Source organism: Hyla sarda, chromosome 3 (assembly GCF_029499605.1).
Source record: "Hyla sarda isolate aHylSar1 chromosome 3, aHylSar1.hap1, whole genome shotgun sequence".
Lineage (NCBI taxonomy): Eukaryota > Metazoa > Chordata > Amphibia > Anura > Hylidae > Hyla > Hyla sarda.
The window spans coordinates 377,303,783-377,322,054 of NC_079191.1; the positions used below are offsets into that span (position 1 = coordinate 377,303,783).

General features: G+C 44.4%; 1 long non-coding RNA gene across 1 annotated transcript in view; it reads left to right on the plus strand.

Annotated features, from left to right (window-relative positions):
• Positions 1-209: 209 nt before the first annotated feature.
• The window catches only part of LOC130362822 (uncharacterized), a 197,612-nt gene continuing 179,549 nt past the window's right edge, over positions 210-18,272 (plus strand). The window contains exon 1 of the long non-coding RNA XR_008891587.1: positions 210-321. This is a non-coding gene — a long non-coding RNA (uncharacterized LOC130362822). The remainder of the gene's footprint in view (positions 322-18,272) is intronic.

Here is an 18,272-nt window from a genome sequence, read left to right on the forward strand (position 1 = left end):
ATCCCCAGCCTGTGCACCTTGTAATCCTTCCCTTCAGATAACACATTTATCTTCTGTGTTTCGTTCTCCTGTGCAGACCTGCGTCCTCAGGAGCAGAGCAGGGGGGTGGGGGAGGGGAGATAAGGAGCTGTGTACTATGGCTTCCCATGCAGAACTCCGGGAGGGGGGAGATGAGGGGGCGTGGCTTATTCCTGTCATGCAGACAGAGAGAAAAACAAAGCTCTGACGTCTTGTCCACAAGAGATTCAGAAGATTCAGAACATGGTGGACGACAGTAAAAGAAAATCCTCTGAACTACAGACCTTCCTGCCCAACAAACAGGTAAGAAAAACACACACATGCTGCCAAAACATATCACACATATATATTGCAAAAAAACAAAACTTACAAAGAAGATGCCATATAGTCAAAAAAATTAACCACCGGAGTACCCCTTTAAATGCATTTATGTCTTAACCTTTTGCATAAATGTTATGCAGTTATGATTGTAACATGTTTTTTTGGATAGAAAAACAGAAGGATACTTTTTAAAATATTTTTTATTGCCAAAGTAAACGTCAACTTGGCTTCTGTACAATTTTCTCACGTCACAAATAAAACATTCCATCAGATGCATGTTTTTTTTTATTTTTTTTAAAGTAAAATCAAAGTAGTTGCTAATGTTAATTTTTACATCTGGTTCAATAATTTAGCTATTCTCCGAAATAATTTTCTGTAATATGCTGTCTGATAGCTTAAGAAGCAAGATCCTCCTCTTGTATTTCCTCCCTCAAGTCCGCGGCTATTTCCACGGGCACCTAATGTTGTTCTGCAATATCATGCAGCATGCACCACACAATTATTATGTCACATACTGTAGTTGGTTTATAAAGCAGGGCACTGCCCGTGAAGTCTAAGTACCAAAATTGGCTCTTTAGGAGCCCAAAAGTACGTTCAATCAACGAACGGGTTCTTTTGTGTGATATGTTGAATTTTACCTCAGCCCGGTTCCTTGGATTTAAGTATGTTGTGAGCATCCATCTACTGAGACGATATCCATTAAAGTAAACATTTCCCCAAAGTAAGTGTGGAGGACAGGGTATTGTTAATTCAATTGCTCTATATTTTAAGCATATTTGATTTTAGTAGGCACTTACCTAAGAGGCATGAGTCTCCATATACGCCTCTTTCAAACCGTGCATAAAGCTCAGTGTTTCGCAAAATGCGTCGGGACAGGAGCCTGGGAAATTAGGTAACAAAAAATTAGGTACCACATCAACAATGTTAAAGGGTAGCTCCCACCATCCATTTTTTTTTCTTTCTGTCCCTGCCTATTGCCCATCTCTCCCTAACCCCCTCCCTGCCTTTACATTTTTTTTACTATATTAAAATCCCTTTTTGTCTGCCTGGTAGTGTGCACCACATCACTGATGCCTGCTGGGGCCGGCACTTCCGCCCTTAGCTCACTATACAGGGTGCCTCCAGCTGTTTCACTACTACAACTCCCAGCTTGCCCTGACATCTACTGGCTGTCAGGGCATTCTGGGAGTTGTAGTGGTGAAACAGCTGGAGGCACCCTGTGGTGAAAACAATAACTTTGTTTAACCAGCGCAGCAGTGCTACTTCGGGAGCAGCAGCAGCGGCGGCGGCGCTCTCCCGAACCCCGCTCCCCACCCCCATACCTCTAGTGCTGAGCGGCGGCGCTCCCCCGAACCCCGCTTCCCCCACCCCATTCCTCCAGTGGTGAAGACTTACCGGAGGATCAATGAGCTGCCTCCGGACAGGGTAACGGCCTCCGGACAGGGTAACGGGGGGGGGCGGGCGGGTGGGGCCGCGCGCGAGGCCAGTGGAGCTGGCCAATGCGTGCAGCCCCAGCTATCAGCGTGCTCGCTCTCGCCTGTTGGATTGACAGGCGGGAGCGAGCATCGCAGTGACTGGATTTCGACTCATTGCCAGGCTGAAATGAGTCGAAATCCAGTAGTGACGTCACTGCAGAATGCATTCGGCCACTGGGAGGGCGACCCCTAGTGGCCGAATTTAAAAGTGATTTTAAACTTGTTTAACCCCTTCAGGACGGAGCCCATTTTGGCCTTAAGGACCGGAGCGTTTTTTGCACATCTGACCACTGTCACTTTAAACATTAATAACTCTGAGATGCTTTTAGTTATCATTCTGATTCCGAGATTGTTTTTTCGTGACATATTCTACTTTAACATAGTGGTAAATTTTTGTCGATACTTGCATCCTTTCTTGGTGAAAAATCCGTAAATTTGATGAAAAAATTGAAAATTTTGCATTTTTCTAACTTTGAAGCTCTCTGCTTGTAAGGAAAATGGATATTACGAATACATTTTTTTTTGTTCACATATACAATATGTCTACTTTATGTTTGCATCATAAAATTGACGAGTTTTTACTTTTGGAAGACACCAGAGGGCTTCAAAGGTCAGCAGCAATTTTCTGATTTTTCACAAAATTTTCAAACTCGGTATTTTTCAGGGACCAGTTCAGGTTTGAAGTGGATTTGAAGGGTCTTCATATTAGAAATACCCCATAAATGACCCCATTATAAAAGCTACACCCCCCAAAGTATTCAAAATGACATTCAGTCAGTGTTTTAACCCTTTAGGTGTTTCACACGAATAGCAGCAAAGTGAAGGAGAAAATTCACAATCTTCATTTTTTACACTCACATGTTCTTGTAGACCCAATTTTGGAATTTTTACAAGGGGTAAAAGGACCAAATTTTTACTTGTATTGGTAGCCCAATTTCTCTCGAGTAAGCACATACCTCATATGTCTATGTAAAGTGTTCGGCGGGCGCAGTAGAGGGCTCAGAATGGAAGGAGCGACAAGGGGATTTTGGAGAGTACGTTTTTCTGAAATGGTTTTTGGGGGGCATGTTGCATTTAGGAAGCCCTTATGGTGCCAGAACAGCAAAAAAAAAACACATGGCATACCATTTTGGAAACTAGACCCCTCGGGGAATGTAACATGGGATAAAGTGAGCCTTTATACCCCACAGGTGTTTCACGACTTTTGCAAATGTAAAAAAAAATAATAATTTTTACCTAAAATGCTTGTTTTCCCAAAAAATTTTAAATTTTTAAAAAGGGTAATAGCAGAAAATACCCCTAAAAATTTGAAGCCCAATTTCTCCCGATTCAGAAAACACCCCATATGGGGGTGAAAAGTGCTCTTCTGGCGCACTACAGGTCTCGGAAGAGAAGGAGTTTGGCTTTTTGAAAGCAAATTTTGCTCTGGGGGCATGCCGCATTTAGGAAGCCCCTATGGTGCCAGGACAGCAAAAAAAAAACCACATGGCATACCATTTTGGAAACTAGAAGCCTCGGGGAACGTAACAAGGGGTTAAGTGAACCTTTATACCCCACAGGTGTTTCACGACTTTTGCATATGTAAAAAAAAAAAAAAAATTTTATCTAAAATGCTTGTTTTCCCAAAAATTTTACATTTTTAAAAAGGGTTAAAGCAGAAAATACCCCCCAAAATTTGTAGCACAATTTCTCCCGAGTACGGCGATACCCCATATGTGACCCTTAACTGTTGCCTTGAAATACGACAGGGCTCCAAAGTGAGAGCGCCATGCGCATTTGAGGCCTAAATTAGGGACTTGCATAGGGGTGGACATAGGGGAATTCTACGCCAGTGATTCCCAAACAGGGTGCCTTCAGCTGTTGCAAAACTCCCAGCATGCCTGGACAGTCAACGACTGTCCGACAATACTGGGAGTTGTTGTTTTGCAACAGCTGGAGGCTCCGTTTTGGAAACAGTGGCGTACCAGACGCTTTCATTTTTATTGGGGAGGGGAGGGGGGCTGTGTAGGGGTATGTGTATATGTAGTGTTTTTTACTTTTTATTTTATTGTGTGTTAGTGTAGTGTAGTGTTTTTAGGGTACAGTCGCATTAGTACAGTTCACAGTAGTTTCTCGCTGGCAGATTGAGCTGCGGCAGAAAATTTGCGGCAGCTCAAACTTGCAGCCAGATACTTACTGTAATCCTCCGCCCATGTGAGTGTACCCTGTACGTTCACATTGGGGGGCATCCAGCTGTTGCAAAACTACAACTCCCAGCATTAGCTGACAGACTATACATGCTGAGAGTTTTAGTTTTGCAACAGCTGTAGACACACTGGTTATGTATCACTGAGTTTGTGACCTAACTCAGTGTTTCACAACCAGTGTGCCTCCAGCTGTTGCAAAATTACAACTCCCAGCATGTACGGTGCATGGTGTACATTGACTGCTGAGAGTTGGAGTTTGCAACAGCTGGAGGCACACCGGTCGTGAAACACTGAGTTAGGTTAAAAAAAAAAACTCTAAGTTTCACAACCAGTGTGCCTTCAGCTGTTGCAAAACTACAACTCTCAGCAGTCACCGACAGCCAACGGGCATGCTGGGAGTTGTAGTTATGCAACCACCAGATGCACCACTACAACTCCCAGCATGCACTTTAGCTGTTTGTGCAAGCTGGGAGTTGTAGTTATACAACAGCTGAAGGTACACTTTTCCATAGAAAAAATGTGCCTCCAGCTGTTGCAAAACCATAAGTCCCAGCATGCCCATAAGGGAATGCTGGGAGTTGTGGTGGTCTGCCTCCTGCTGTTGCATAACTACAGCTCTCAGCATGCCCTTTTTGCATGCTGGGAGCTGTTGCTAAGCAACAGCAGGAGGCTGTCACTCACCTCCAACGATCCAGCCGCATGAGGTCAGTCCCTCGTCGTCGCCGCCGCCGCCGCTGCTCCTGGGGCCCCGATCCCAACATTGACGTCGGGGATCAGGGTCCCCAGCACCCGGGGTGCACGTCCCGCACCCGCTCACGTCCTCCGGAAGAGGGGCGGAGCGGGTGCGGGAGTGACACCCGCAGCAGGCGCCCCGATTGGTCGGCCGGTAATCCAGTGCCACCTCACCCCTGCAGGCTCTGGCTGTTTGTGGCCGTCAGAGACGGCCCTGAACAGCCAGTAATTCCTGGTCACCGGGTCACTGGAGACCCGATTGACCCGGAATCGCCGCAGATCGCTGGACTGAATTGTCCAGCGATCTGCGGCGATCGCCGACATGGGGGGGCATAATGACCCCCCTGGGCGATATGCCGTGATACCTGCTGAATGATTTCAGCAGGCATCCGGCTCCGGTCCCCAACCGGCTAGCGGTGGGGACCGGAATTCCCACGGGCGTATGGATACGCCCTCGGTCCTTAAGGACTCAGAATGCAGGGCGTATCCATACGCCCTATGTCCTGAAGAGGTTAAAATCCCTTTTTTTTATTAAAGTATATTAGAGATATGTTGTAGTACTTAAGTACTACAACATATCAATTTTTAGATTTCATGACAGTGCCCATTTAAGGTATGGACCAACAATGACCTGCACATTTATTGAACCATACATCTTTCGATTTCACCAATATATGCAGGATATTTTACTGTGTTACAATATAGATGACAGAGAATTTTTTAATGAGATTTATGTTTTATTTTTTTTTTTTAACCATTTTTGTCCTGTTTATTGTGGTCAATGGAACAACTGGATTCCTAGTGTGCCCATAATGTTAATTTTCGTTAAAGGGTTCCTCCACCCCTAGACATGTTATCCCCTAGGTGATTGCGGGAGTCCAGCAGCTGTGGTCCCCCCCCCCCCCCCCCCCCCCCCGCGATCTCCCTGCAGCCCCAGGGCCATCTTTAACACATGACAAAAGGGGCAGCTGCCCTGGGCCCTGTCATTCCTGGAGGACCAAAACAGCTAGCCGCCGCCGATGGTCCAGGCAGGGCCAGCCTTGCAGCTGCGACTCACTGTTGTAAAGCGGCGCAGTGGGCTTTAAAACAGAGAGCCTGCGTGCGGGACTGATGGAGGACGTTGAGCAAGTGACATTCCTCCACAGACTAGCGCAGGAGGACAGCAGCGACGTTACATGTCATTCCCGTCCGCCACAGGAAAGAAGAAATATGGACAGCCATATGTGTGTGTCTGTAGTGTGTGTCTGTAAGTGTATCTGTCTGTATTGTGTGTCTTTAAGTGTATGTTTGTTATTGTGTGTTGGTCGGTCAGGTGGGGGGTGGAGTGTGTATGTGTGGGACTAAAAAAGTGCTTGCCCAGGGTCCAATCAAAATACAAGACGGCCATGTGTAGCACCTCTGGCATCTGTTGCACGTAGCGAGCTTCACTTCATGCCTGATGAGTGGAGAAGCAGGGGCCGGAGGTTAGTGACGTTATGTCCATGCCCCCTCCCCCCTTGTTTTTACGGCCCGACCCCTCAATGTAAGTCTATGTGAGGCTGCGATACGGCCATCACGCCCCCTCACATAGACTTATATTGAGTGGGCAGGGCATGATGTCATGAGGGACGGTGACAGAATGTCACGAAAACTTGGCAACTGCATCGCCATTAAGCAGGCATAGAGCGAAGCTCGCTCCGTGAACATGATTACAAGGGGAGCTGCTGTGGTGGGACCACGGTGTATGGTGGGACCACGGGTGTAGGGGTGTGAGTAGTGGGATCAGATGGTGTTAACCCCCGGGGGCAAAATGTTGTTAACGCCTAGTGTTCATAAAGCCAGTGTGGTTTTAGGGTTCTGGAACACCACACGCCCGGTTTCTCCGCTATCCCAGTTGCTAGTAGTGAAATGAGAGTCCACAACCAGTTATGGTCAAATGGGGCTTTACTGAGTATAAGACAGATGGAGTTATCTTCACAGCTAAGGCCAGATTTCCCAGAGAGAGGGCCAGGACCCAGAAGGACCTCGCAGCTTGCTGGACCAATATACTTGTAATTAACTTGACTTGAGATTGGACTTGACTATATACAGGACTTATTAGTTTCAGTGGCAGCAGACATAGGCTTGAGACTTACTGGAATGACTGTAGCTTTTGGGGTCTTCCAGATGCTGATCACTTGCCCTGAGATCTCTGGTGGTTGCGGTGCTCAGTAGCAGATGTAATCTGAGAGAAATTGTAATGGCCACCCCTTTATATAGTGGGTGGGCTGGACTAAAGCCCATTGGTCAAGCTGCGGGTCATAGGTCTAGCTGGTGCTCTCTGGGAGAACATGTGACAGCAAATCATGTGACAACATAACATAGCATGTGACAATCTCTATCTATACATTAGGAGACTGTCTAGGCGTTAAAGTGATATACACAACATTCTGGAAACAACAGGCTGAGACCATGCAGGGGAGCCCCCAGGTCACTGAGAGACTCAACCTGACAGCGCCTAAGGGTAGTGCAGGACCATGTTCTGTACTGGGACATCACACTGCTGGATAGATTGTGGGGTTCACAGCTGTGGGACACCTGTGATCACACATTTTATCCCCTATTCTTTGGATAGGGGAGAAGATGTCAAGTGGTGGACTAAAAATTTACATTGGTTAACATCTTACATTTAGACATTTTAAATATGCAGACACAATTGTGGTTGTTATTTAGCCTACTATATGGAATAACATATTTTTGTAATTGGAAACTATCGCTTTCATTTTTTTGAAATTTTGAAACAAGACATGTCACTTACACAAACTTAATCCAAAAAGGACAAGATGTCAAGCGAAAATGAAGCAAGTCCATCCACTTTGCAAGAAGGTAGGTACACTTGACATCAAGTATCTTTACATGGCTTAACCCCTTAACGACGCAGGGCGTATATTTACGTCCTGCGACGGCTCCCGCGATATGAAGCGGGATCGCACCGCGATCCCGCATCATATCGCGTGGGTCCCGGCGCTCATCAACGGCCGGGACCCGCGGCTAATACCTCACATCGCCGATCGTGGCGATGTGCGGTATTAACCCTTTAGAAGCGTCAAAGCTGACTGCCGCTTCTAAAGTGAAACTGAAAGTATCCAAGCTGCTCAGTCGGGCTGTTCGGGACCGCCGCGGTGAAATCGCGGTGTCCCGAACAGCTGATCGGACACCGGGAGGGCTCTTACCTGCCTCCTCGGTGTCCGATCGACGAATGACTGCTCCGTGCCTGAGATCCAGGCAGGAGCAGTCAAGCGCCGATAATGCTGATCACAGGCGTGTTAATACACGCCTGTGATCAGGATGAGAGATCAGTGTGTGCAGTGTTATAGGTCCCTATGGGACCTATAACACTGCAAAAAAAAAGTAAAAAAAAAGTGTTAATAAAGGTCATTTAACCCCTTCCCTAATAAAAGTTTGAATCACCCCCCTTTTCCCATAAAAAAAATAAAACAGTGTAAAAAAAATAAAAATAAACATATGTGGTATCGCCGCGTGCGTAAATGTCCGAACTATAAAAATATATAATTAATTAAGCCGTACGGTCAATGGCGTACGCGCAAAAAAATTCCAAAGTCCAAAAAAGCGTATTTTGGTAACTTTTTATAACATTAAAAAATGAATAAAAAGTGATCAAAAAGTCAGATCAAAACAAAAATCATACCAATAAAAACTTCAGATCACGGCGCAAAAAATGAGTCCTCATACCGCCCTGTACGTGGAAAAATTAAAAAGTTATAGGGGTCAGAAGATGACATTTTTAAACGTATAAATTTTCCTGCATGTAGTTATGATTTTTTCCAGAAGTTTATGTTTATGCGACAAAATCAAACCTATATAAGTAGGGTATCATTTTAACCGTATGGACCTACAGAATAATGATAAGGTGTAATTTTTACCAAAATATGCACTGCGTAGAAACGGAAACCCCCAAAAGTTACAAAATGGCGTTTTTTTTTCGATTTTGTCGCACAATGATTTTTTTTCCCGTTTCGCCGTGCATTTTTGGGTAAAATGACTAATGTCACTGCAAAGTAGAATTGGCGACGCAAAAAATAAGCCATAATATGGATTTTTAGGTGGAAAATTGAAAAGGTTATGATTTTTAAAAGGTAAGGAGGAAAAAACGAAAGTGCAAAAACGGAAAAACCCTGAGTCCTTAAGGAGTTAAACTGTGAATTAATCTAGATTTTCCTACCTTGTCTAAAAATTACAAACAGATTTGACTTTACTCTTGTAAATGATCTTTATTCTTCCAGTACTTTTTAGCAGCTGTATGCTACAGAGCAAATTCTGTTCTTTTTGAATTTCTTTTTTGTCTTGTCCACAGTGCTCTCTGCTGACACCTCTTTCTGTGTCAGGAACTGTCCAGAGCAGCATAGGTTTGTCATGGGGATTTTCTCCTGCTCTAGACAGTTCCTGATACGGGAATCAAGTGTACGCAGAGAGCACTGTGGACAAGTCAAAAAAGAAATTCAAAAAGAAAAGAATTTCCTCTGTGGCATACAGCTTCTAAAAAAAGTATTGGAAGGGTAAAGATTTTTTAATAGGAGCCATTTACAAATCTGTTTAACTTCCTTGCACCAGTTGATTAAAAAAAAAATGTTTTCCTCCGGTGTACCCCTTTAAAGTTACTTTTTTATCAGGCAAAATTAACAAAAAACATACTACCCCTTTAATAATTTTAAAATGAAATTAACGTGCCAAGGGAGTACAGGAACCCCTGCAGCTGTATGCATGATCATGGTGTTATCTTTGTGTGCCATGAAGGCCAAGACTCAGTTCACTGCGTGTGGGTTGATGAAGCCAAATCAAGATAGGTTGGCAAGTTTATCCATGTTGTGTTGTAAGGCATTTTTCAAGGGGTCGTTGTGGTGAAGATAATCTTTAACCTGCAAAATAAAAAAAAGTCTTGTCATTATCCATTTTAGACCTAAGTATCCTACATTTGTTATTTCTCTTTCTCTTTAAGGTACACACACTGGCACAGTGCACTCACCACCATTCACCCGGGCAGAGCTGGAGTACATGGTGAATTTTTGGGATGAAAGGCATTACAAGTGTAACACTCTTCTTCAAAATGGCCGCCATGGTCACCACCCATCTTGAAAAGTTTTCCCCCTCACATATACTATGTGCCACAAACAGGAAGTTAATATCACCAACCATTCCCATTTTATTAAGGTGTACCATGTTTAACCCTTTAAGGACCCATGACGTATGCATACGTCATCACACCCTGGGTCTTAAGGACCCATGACGTATGCATACGTCATGGTCTTTTCCTGGTCTCTGCCGCTCACCCGGCAGAGATCGGAAGCGGATCCCTGCTGAAATCCTTCAGCAGGAATCCAGGTCAAACGCCCCCCATGTTGGCGATCGCCGCAAATCGATAGGGAAATCGCCCCTGCGATCTGCGGCGATACCGGGCTGATCAGGTCTCTGGGACCCGACCGCCTGGTAATTTTGCATGATCCCGGCTGTCACAGATAGCCAGGACCATGCTAAAGTATAGGAGCGAGGTGGCAAGCCTGTCACCTCCTCCTATCCCCTGCGATTCTTCGGTTAGCTAACCGACCAATCGCAGGGGGGGGCGGTTACTTCCTCCCGCCCTGCCCGGCCCCTGGAAGTCCGAAGAGGACGGGAGGAAGACCGGAGGACGCGGTGGGGGATGGGGGAGTGCTTGGGCCTGGCCCTGGTACTTAGCTCGTCCCTGAAGACCCGGATCCCGGCGATGAAGACGCGGAGGCAGGTGAGTGGATCTTCAGCCGTGGTCGGGCCCTTTACAGCAATGCACGTAGCCGTAAAGCGACATGCATTGCTGTAATGGGACCCTGTATACTACAACTCCCAGCATGCTCAGACAGCCCTTGGCGTCTGGGCATGCTGGGAGTTTCAGTTTTGCAACATCTGGAGGTCCACAGTTTGGAGACCACTGTGCCCTTCCAGATGTTGCAAAACTACACATCCTCAGCATGCCCTTACTGTCCAGGCATGCTGGGAGTTGTAGTTTTGTAACATCTGGCCCTTCAGATGTTGCAGAACTACAACTCCCAGCATGCCTATACAGTTTTGGCATACTGGGAGTTGTAGTTTTGCAACATCAGGAAGGGCACAGATTGGGAACCACTGTATTAGTGGTCTGCAAACTGTAGTCCTCCAGATGTTGCAAAACTACAACTCCAAGCATGCTGGGAGTTGTAGTTCGGCAACATCTGGCTCTTAAGATGTTGCCGAACTACTACTTCCAGCATGCCTGAGAATGTTTGGGAGTTGTGGTTTTGCAACAACTGGAGGCACACTGGTTGGGAAACATTATCTGTTTCCTAACTCAGCGTTTCCCAACCCGTGTGCCTCCAGCTATTGCAAAACTATAACTACCAGCATGCACTGATAGACTGTGCATGCTGGAAGTTGTAGTTTTGCAACAGCTGGAGATTCCCCCCCTGTGAATGTACAGGGTACATTCACATGGGCAGGGGGGGGGCTTACAGTGAGTATCAGGCTGCAAGTTTGCGATGCAGCAAATTTTGCGCGGCAGCTCAAACTTGCAGCGGGAAACTCGCTGTAATCCCCCGCCCGTGTGACTGTACCCTAAAAACACTACACTAACACAAAATAAAATAAAAAGTAAAAAACACTACATATACACATACCCCTACACAGCCCCCCTCCCCAATAAAAAACAGTTTAGGGCCACATATGGGGTATTGCCGTACTCGGGAAAAATTGCCTAACAAATTTTGGGGGGCTTTTTCTCCTTTCACCCCTTATGAAAAGGTGAAGTTGGGGTCTACACCAGCATGTTAGTGTAAAAAAATATTTTTTTTTACACTAACATGCTGGTGTTGCCCTATACTTTTCATTTTGACAAGAGGTAAAAGGGAAAAAAGCCCCCCAAAATTTGTAATGCAATTTCTCCCGACTACGGAGATACCCCATATGTGGGGGCAAAGTGCTCTGGGGGCGCACAACAAGGCCCAGAAGGGAGAGTGCACCATGTACATTTGAGGTGATTTGCAGAGGGGTGGCTGATTGTTACAGCGGTTTTGACAAACACAAAAAAAACAAAAAAACCCATGTGACCCCATTTCGGAAACTACACCCCTCACGGAATGTAATGAGGGGTGCAGTGAGAATTTACACCCCACTGGTGTCTGACAGATCTTTGGAACAGTGGGCTGTGCAAATTAAAAATTTTGTACAGCCCACTGTTCCAAAGATCTGACAGACACCAGTGGGGGATAAATGCTCACTGTACCCCTTGTTATGTTCCTCAAGGGGTCTAGTTTCCAAAATGGTATGCCATGTGGGGGTTATTTTTGCTCTCAAAAAGCCAAGATGAGATGGGGTTACAAATTTTGGGGGGTATTTTCTGCTATTAACTAAATGCGACATGCCCCTGATCAAAATTTGCTCTCAAAAAGCCAAATATGACTCCTTCTCTTCTGAGCATTGTAGTTCGCCCGTAGTGCACTTCAGGTGAACTTATGGGGTACGTCCATACTCAGAAGAGATGGGGTTACAAATTTTGGGGGGTATTTTCTGCTATTAACCCTTGCAAAAATGTGAAATTTGGGGGGAAACACACATTTTAGTGAAATTTTTTTTAAATGTTTTACATATGCAAAAGTCGTGAAACACCTGTGAGGTATTAAGGCTCACTTTATTCCTTGTTATGTTCCTCAAGGGGTCTAGTTTCCAAAATGGAATGCCATGTGGGGGTTATTTTTGCTCTCAAAAAGCCAAGATGAGATGGGGTTACAAATTTTGGGGGGTATTTTCTGCTATTAACCCTTGCAAAAATGTGAAATTTGGGGGGGAAACACACATTTTAGTGAAAACATTTTTTTTTTTACGTAAGCAAAAATCGTGAAACCCCTGTGGGGTATTAAGGCTCACTTTATTCTTTGTTATGTTCCTCAAGGGGTCTAGTTTCCAAAATGGTATGCCATGTGGGTATTTTTTGCTGTCCTGGCACCATAGGGGCTTCCTAAATGCGACATGCCCCCGATCAAAATTTGCTCTCAAAAAGCCAAATATGACTCCTTCTCTTCTGAGCATTGTAGTTCGCCCGTAGTGCACTTCAGGTGAACTTATGGGGTACGTCCATACTCAGAAGAGATGGGGTTACAAATTTTGGGGGGTATTTTCTGCTATTAACCCTTGCAAAAATGTGAAATTTGGGGGGAAACACACATTTTAGTGAATTTTTTTTTAAATGTTTTACATATGCAAAAGTCATGAAACACCTGTGGGGTATTAAGGCTCACTTTATTCCTTGTTACGTTCCTCAAGGGGTCTTGTTTCCAAAATGGTATGCCATGTGTTTTTTTTTCCTGTTCTGGCACCATAGGGGCTTCCTAAATGCAACATACCCCCAAAAAAACATTTCAGAAAAGCGTACTCTTCAAAATCCCCTTGTCGCTCCTTCACTTCTGAGCCCTCTACTGCGGCCGCTGAACACTTTACATAGACATATGAGGTATGTGCTTATTGGGCTACAAATATAAGTATACATTTTCTCCTTTTAGCCCTTGTAAAAATTCAAAAATTGGGTCTACAAGAACATGCGAGTGTAAAAAATGAAGATTGTGAATTTTCTCCGTCACTTTGCTGCTATTCCTGTGAAACACCTAAAGGGTTAAAATGCTGACTGAATGTCATTTTGAATACTTTGCGGGATGCAGTTTTTATAATGGGGTCATTTGTGGGGTATTTCTAAGATGAAGACCCTTCAAGTCCACTTCAAATCTGAACTGGTCCTTGAAAAATTGTGAGTTTGGAAATTTTGTGAAAAATTGGAAAATTGTTGCTGAACTTTGAAGCCCTCTGGTGTCTTCCAAAAGTAAAAACATGTCAATTTTATGATGCAAACATAAAGTGGACATATTGTATATGTGAATAAAAAAAAATTATTTGGAATATCCATTTTCCTTACAAGCAGAGAGCTTCAAAGTTAGAAAAATGCTAAATTTTCAAATTTTTCATCAAATTTTGGGATTTTTCACCAAGAAAGGATGCAAGTTACCAAAAATGTTTACCACTATGTTAAAGTAGAACATGTCACAAAAAAACAAATACTTATCCCCTATCCAAAGTATATGGACTAAGCTTTAGATGCGTGGAGCAAGCTCTGGGGCCCCCCTGTAGCACAGGAGCACATCACCACCCCCAGCCAAAGTGGAGGCTGCCATGCCCCCTCAATATAGTTATAGGCTAGTTTTCAACTTCGCTTTATTTCTTGCAGTTTTTAGAGAACTACCACTGCAGGTTTTGATCCAAAGTCAGAAGTGGATCCATAAGGGAGGAGAAGTGTAAGTCCTTCCTTTATATGTCTGATTCCAATTGAATACACTTCTGGCTTTGGCTCAAACACTGCAGTGGCACTTTTCTAAAAAATGCAAGAAAAAAAATGGAAACTTAGCCATATGGGAGAGCCGTTTGGCAATGTTCGGCTCTCCCATAGAGCTTTATAGAGGTGTTGTTGCTGTGTCTGCTTTTGGTGTGGGTCGTGGCACGCTCTTGTGCTACAGAACAGGGGCTCTATACAGGAGATTGCAGGAGGGCCCCAGCGATAGGATACCCCTAATCTAAAACTTAGAACATATCCTTATAATAGGGAATTAATATTTTACATTGAGACGTGTTCTTTAAAGTAAAACCTTGGCTAACACATGATCCTGACTTAAAAAATGTCCAAGGGTCAACAACAGACAATCCGCTTGGCCTATAAGCACAGAAATAAATTACCATCTGGAAACAAGCCCTTTAAAGGGATACTCCATTTACAATTTTTATTTTTAGATTTCCTAAATGTTGCCAGAAAGTTAAAATGATTCTTAAATAACTTGTATCTAAAAATGTTAATCCTTACAATACTTATCAGCTGCTGTATGCTCCACAGTATTTTTTTTTTAAATAAAACAGTTCCTGAGACATCACCACCGATAAGAGAAATGTTCAACAGCAACCAAAGTATAAGAAATATTTAAATCTATTAGGAGTACATAATATAAAGCATATAAAAAGTGTGAGCACAGTAGACATCGCTGGACAGGCTACAGGACGTGTAGACTAAACATTGGTACAAAAGAGAAATGCATCAACCAAACCGGATCACATATATGAATGGGATATACACGCATAGAAAAAGTCAATCAGAATGTTTGGGAAGCAACAGGCATAATAACACACCCACCTTTACCTGTCAAATCTCTTTTTGACATGCTTTCAGGACCAACGTGGTGATGAACAAACTGTAGCTATAACACTCTTCCCTATGGCACCTGATGCCGACCATCCACTTGTACTGACCTGCCAGAAGATGAAACAATCCAGTATCACCCCCACTCTATATAGATTCGGCAACCAACCTATATAGTAAATAGGGTGTTTTCAGGGATTTTAATCCCCTACAGTATAGCTCCCACCGTGATAGCGAAGTTTTATACACCATGATAGAGATCTAGAATAGAGTGGCTCAATATTCATTTTTCGGTAATGGAGTGATTCATTGGCTCACTTTGGCCGGCCAGATGTTCTGCTGTAGAATACTTTTCATTCATAGCGCTGCCAAGGCATTTGATTATAGAAGCGTTGTGGGGGCCAGACATATGGATATATATCTGACCCCTGCAGTGCATCTATACACAGATGCCGCTGCAGCGCTATGAATGACAAGTATTCTTTCAGCAACACATCGCGCCGGCCACATGCGCAGCTGTAGAATATTTTTTATTCATAGCGCTGCCAGGGTCTTTTGATAGCGCTGCAATGGTAACATATGTAACTGCGCTGAGGAGAGAACATACTGTATTTTTCGCTGTATAAGACGCACTTTTTCTTCCCCAAGACTGGGGGGGAAAAGTTGGTACGTCTTATAAGGCAAATACACACCTATCGCAGTGGTCCCTGTGGCCATCAACGGCCGGGACCCGCGGCTAATACAGGATGTCACCGATCGTGGTGATGCCCTGTATTAACCCTTCAGATGCATTGATCAAAGCGCAAATAACACTAACCCAGCTGTTCAGTCGGGCCGTTCGGGACTGCCGCGGTGAAATTGCGGCATCCCGAACAGCTTACAGGACACCGGGAGGGACCTTAGCTTCCTCCTCGGTGTCTGCTCCGTGCCGGGATCCCCTGCATGGCCAGAGCTCTCCTTCGTCGTCATCACGCCGTCGCGCACGCCGTCCCGTCATCCAATAGGAGCGGCGTGCGTAGCGGCGACATGGCGGCGACGGAGAGCGAGGATACTGTGCAGCAGACATGTTCCGGAGCGACGGGGACACCCTGGGCATGCGACGATAGCGATGGAGGGCGACATCCATTTTTTTTTGCATCTGTTCCCACCAATTTGTTTTAAATTTGTTTTGTTGTACATTTTTATTTTCTAGGCATATTTTATATTTCAATATTTTGATCTTCCTTGGTCTACTTTATGTATTTTTCTTACTGAAGGGGTTACTGTATTGTATGCATCCATCACACAGTGTCTTTCTCCTGTCAGCATTTCTTGTTATCTCTTTTATTTGGAATGTAGCCGCGAAGATTAATTAACCATATTAGGACTTCCTATTCTTACATGTGTTATGGCTTTCTCGATCATCTGTCTCTCCCATGAATTCTTCCAGAAACCTCCATATACCTAATATTATAGGCTAGAGATTATACCAAATATTTGAGTGATGGCAGGAGGGGTGCAACCCCCCTATAATATGTGCTTACATACTGCTGAATAAATTAGAATTAATTTAACCGGACAAACTGTTGTTACGTGTTATTTCTGGTAGATTCATTCTCCTGGATCCAGATAAAGACTTAAATCAAGCCAACCACCTAAGTTCGGTACCAGGGGTACCTAGATAAGATCAAATCTCCTTACAATCTGGGGGCTCGTCCGGGATCGAGAAAGTCATCCCCTGATACATTTGAGAGATATCTGTTTTATCCTCTGTCTGATCCGAGGGCACTGACAGCGCCTCGATCCAAGTAAGTAGAGCCATTTACTTAGAAACTTCGGGAGGTTGCTGTGTCTGGGACACAGAGTGTCAGGGACACAATAGACAAAGGCTCAGGGAGTCATAGGTGATTATAAGAGGTGCTCCGGGAGCCCCATATCACCTCAGAGATAAGTGCACTTAAAACTAAAAGAAGCTGTTCGGGGAACAGAAGGTTACAAGCTTGATTTAACTCTTATATATACGTAGTTTGTAATAATAAGAAATTTTAGAAGTGATAAGATCATTTGTTTGTGTGAGACATTGACCGGGTGGTAAGTGTACGGTCAAATCTCACTGTGATTTTTTTGTGCTAACATCATTCATTGTGTAAAATTGCATGGGTTGTGGAGAGCTGCAAGACGCCCCACCACTCTGGCTAGGAGAGAATCTGTTGACCCAGAGACCGGTGAACGCAAGTTGCAGCTCAAAACAGCACTAGTCGATAGGGGTTTTGGGAGAGTTGATCAGTTGACAGGAATTGTCGGAGCCTTCACGGTTCAGTACAGCCAGTCCTGACAGTGATTGTATGATCACACTCCAAAACCAAACATACTAACATGGGAGCAAAAGGCTCTAAAGCTAAGTACCCTAAACCAGAGCAAGGGGAAACTTGCAAATGTTATGTAGCCCATGTTAGTCCAACAAACTATTACCTGATCAATCCATGGGTAGACGATTTAGCAGGCTGGACTGAGGTAATGGATGCTGCAGATCCATTCCCCAGGGACGGTGACAATAGTGTGTATCATATGGATATGGTCAAAGGACTATGTCTGGGTGATAAGGCAGCCTGGCCGCATTTCGATGCGGACCCTTCCTGGGACATGGATTATATGTCCAAGGGAGGGGAACAGTGGCTAGAAATAGCCCCCCATTGGTATGATGCAGGTAATAAGAAATGGAATAAAAACCACAGCTGTCCCAAAGATGATAGGCCCCTTCATGAGATAGAATGGGAAATACGTTTGAAAGGGAGAGATCAGAAATTTCCACCACCCCTTCACCGTATAACAGACCCCCTCCAGTAGTGCCTCAGTACCCAGTGTTGACTCCAGATGAAGAAGATGCAGTCACAGCAGCAGTCATAACTAGGAGAGCTCCCCAGCCACAACCTTTAGCAGAATTAGCAGGAGGGAAGGGAGCTAGAGTAAGAGATAAGGATGCTGGTGCTCAAGGAGTTACTAGCGGGGGGTCCAGACCCGCAGTATGTCTGATAAGCAAGAAGTAAGGGAAGAAGTTAAAATGTTTGCCCCTTTTCTAACAGCAGGACAGCATCTTATAAAAAAAGCCCATAGATCTAGATCTTCTAAATAAAATCATCAAACATTTTCCAAAGCCCTCTGTAACCCCATTAGGGACAGTTGCATATCTGAAAAAGGCATGTGAAGGAAGGAAATATACACAGGAGGAATAAGGCTTATTATAGATGGCATAGTACGCAAATATACAGCATGGAATTGGGAAAATGTTACATCCATATCAGAAATAGAGGGAGACATAGATGCCCCAAATTATGTATGTAACACAGAAAC